At 37.9% G+C, this 3,278-nt stretch overlaps 1 pseudogene; it reads right to left on the reverse strand.

Annotated features, from left to right (window-relative positions):
• Window positions 1-214: 214 nt before the first annotated feature.
• LOC113180758 (GTP-binding protein Rit1 pseudogene) lies at window positions 215-880 on the reverse strand (annotated as a pseudogene).
• Between the last annotated feature and the right edge of the window lie 2,398 nt (window positions 881-3,278).

Consider the following 3,278-nt stretch of genomic DNA (forward strand, 5'->3'; position numbering starts at 1 on the left):
CATCACTGGGTTAATAAATCAGAAATCAACTAAGAGACAATACTTTAAATGCCATATAATTGAAAGCTCCAGGTAGGCATGCCCCCTTCATAGTTATTTTTAAAATAATGGTCAAAGCAGGAGAAAGGAGCAAGCACCAAGTTCAATAATGCAGGTTACTGGGCGGCTTTGATCAAGCACTGCAGTTCACAGATAAACACTTTCCTTCTTCCCTTCAAGCTACCGAATCTTTGTTCTTCTGGAACGGGGATTTTATCTTCTTCCATATATTGCTTTTGGGTTTGGATTTTTTCTTTACGTCCAGCACTGCCTCCTTTTCTTTCCTTCGGATCTCCTGTACAAGTGTATGGAAGACACTATCAACGTAGCAGCGGTATGCAGCAGAGGTCTCAAAAAATGGACAGCTGAATTCCTGGGCCAGAGCCAACCCTTCTTCCTTGGTGACCTGTCTTAGCTGTTTTAGGTCAGACTTGTTTCCGACAAGAACCACAGGTGTATCGTTAGTATGTCCCACTTGATCAATAAGCTCTTTAAACTCCCGAACTGCATGGAAACTTTGGCGATCTGTGACAGAGTAACAGATGATAAATCCTTCTCCTGCGCTCAGGTAGTGATTCCGCAGGGCTGTAAACTCTGCCTGTCCCGTTGTATCCACAATGTCCAGATTGACAGGTTCGTCATCAACACGAACCCGTATTTTATAGCCATCTTCAATGGTGGGGTCATGATCTTCTGGGAACTGGCGGCTGACGAACTGCATGGTCATGGCGCTCTTCCCCACACCACCAGCACCCAGCATCACTAATTTGTACTCTCGAGTGACCCCTGCAGGGTTGCTAGGGTAGCCACCAACTGGGCGAGTTCCAGAAGCCATTGTCCTCTTGGGAAGTCCCAGGTGACCCCCCATGGAAAACCACCCTTCAGGGTGGGAAGGCGTTAGTCCGTTGCTGCGTTTACCCACTCTGTGCTCCTGGGCTCGCGGGTGGCTCCAGCGCTGACCTGTGACCCCTCCCGTCGCAGGGAGAGCTCCACGCCACAATACAATAGGGCTGGAGTATATAGATTAAAAAAAAAAAATACTGTGTAAAGTGCACAAGCAGGCTCTTTACCCTGAGGTCACTATTTTGGTGACCATAGCCTTTCAGGCATCCCTTCATGCACACGCATATGCATGCATGATCTGTCATTGTTTATAGATGGAATCATCCTATATGTCCAGACTTTTATAAATAGATTCTATCCTCTCCATTCCTACCCCGCAATGTCTACAACATCAGCATACCATGTTCCACAGTTGTCATTTTAACAACCTTGGATGAGTCCTGTTTTTTTCCATGCTTGTATATTGATTTTCCATTGGACAGTTTTCCCATTCATACAGCAATACTGTACCACAGAGAATTGACTTGTGAGTGTGTGTAAATCTTACAAAATATTCCTCTTCCACGTTTCTTCTTTTTCATGATTGTCCTGGCAATTATTGAGCATTTCTCCATATGAATTAGGAGATTTATCTAAATTAAAGACTTCTTGATAAGATTGTACTTTTGAATTTTATTTATTAAAGCGGATTACCTTTTAATTTATCCATCACCTTGGAGCCATAAGCAATTTCATCAGGATTATTTTTAATTGAATACTCTCAAAAAGTTTTGTGAGAAATAACTAACCTAAAATTAGAAGAGAATTCTTATTATAGTCAGTTCATACAATTTCATCTCTTTAAATTGCATATTTTATTTATTTTAACCTAAGTATTGAGCAATACTGTTTCTGTGATTTCTTTTAAGACTCTAAAATTTATATAGGAAAAAGATTATAAATGTAAGTGTGAAAATCTCTTTGCTCTTGGGTCTTAGAAAATGAGAACTATAACTACCTCATGCCCTGCTATAAAAATTACAAAGTAGTGTAGTGGTAGGATGACCTGGTTTTCCCTGGACTGAGGGATTTTCTGGGGCAGGGAATTGCATTGATAGTATGATTAGTTGGTTGCTATATCTGGTCTGGTGGTTTTTTTGTTTGTTTGTTTTGTTAGTTTGTTTTGTTTTTGCAGTACTAGGGCTCAAACCCCATGCTTCACACATGCTAGGCAAGAGCTCTACTACTGAACTACATTCCCAGCCCTTGCAAATTTCTTTTAAAAATAATACTTTTAAAATGTCCATGTTCTTACACACACATTCATTGAAGTTTCCGTTGTGGTCTTTAAATTCACCTTATTGATTACTCCCTGTCTTAAAAATCTTGCAAAGATTTTTGTTCAGTTAAGTAAATTTAAATGTTAAAGATAATTTGGGACTGGGATTGTGGCTCAGCAGTAGAGCACTCCTCTAGCGCAAGTGAGGGGCTGGGTTTGATCCTCAGCACCGCATAAAAATAAATAAAATAAAGGAATCGTGTCCAACTACAACTAAAAAAATATTTTTTAAAAATCTTAAAGATAATTTAACTGTATTGTAAATTTGATTTATATCACTTAAAATATTTTATTATGTATGTAAAGAAAAGGTTTCTCCCATGTCAAACACAAAAATAAAGATAACGTGATAAGAATATCAGTCTTAAAATTATGAATGTATTAAGATGAATAGCAAAAACAAGGAGATAAAAATAGTTTATCGTTTTTGAAGATATTCCCATATATTCTGCAAAAATTATGTTTCCATAGAAGTCTTGTGTTAGTCTTCTTGGGCTGCCATAATAAAATGTCAGAGACTCGGTTACTTAAAGAAGAGAAATTTATTTTCTCATAGTTCTGGATGTTCAAAGTCCAAAATTAGGGCAGTAGCATTGTCAGGTTCTGGAGAAGTTTCCCTTCCTAGCTTATAGTAACTGCCTTCTTGCTGTGTTTTTACATTAGGGAGTAAGAGATGTGGAATGAACAAGCTCTTTGGTGTGCTAATCCATTATAAACCAAATTAAATTCTATAGGCCCCATCTGCAAATACCAAAATATTGAGAATTAGAGCTTCAACATATGAAAGGGGCACAATTCAGTCCATAAGAAGTCTTATAAGAATTCTCACGCAGATTATGAGAAATTAGTGATTTCTTGCAGTTAGTTCAGCTTGATTAATAAATTGCTGAAAGGTCTCATGTCTGATTAATCTCTAAAAAACTATTCAAGTTATTGCAGTATATTTTAATATGACATTGTATTGCATATTGGAGAACACAGTTTTCATGGAATAAAATACCCTAAGATGAATGCATATAGAACTACACAGCCATCAGAAAATGAAGGGCTTTCAAGTCATCAGAATGCAAGTTATATT

The sequence above is a fragment of the Urocitellus parryii genome, chromosome 1, assembly GCF_045843805.1.
Source record: "Urocitellus parryii isolate mUroPar1 chromosome 1, mUroPar1.hap1, whole genome shotgun sequence".
NCBI classification, from domain to species: Eukaryota; Metazoa; Chordata; class Mammalia; order Rodentia; family Sciuridae; genus Urocitellus; species Urocitellus parryii.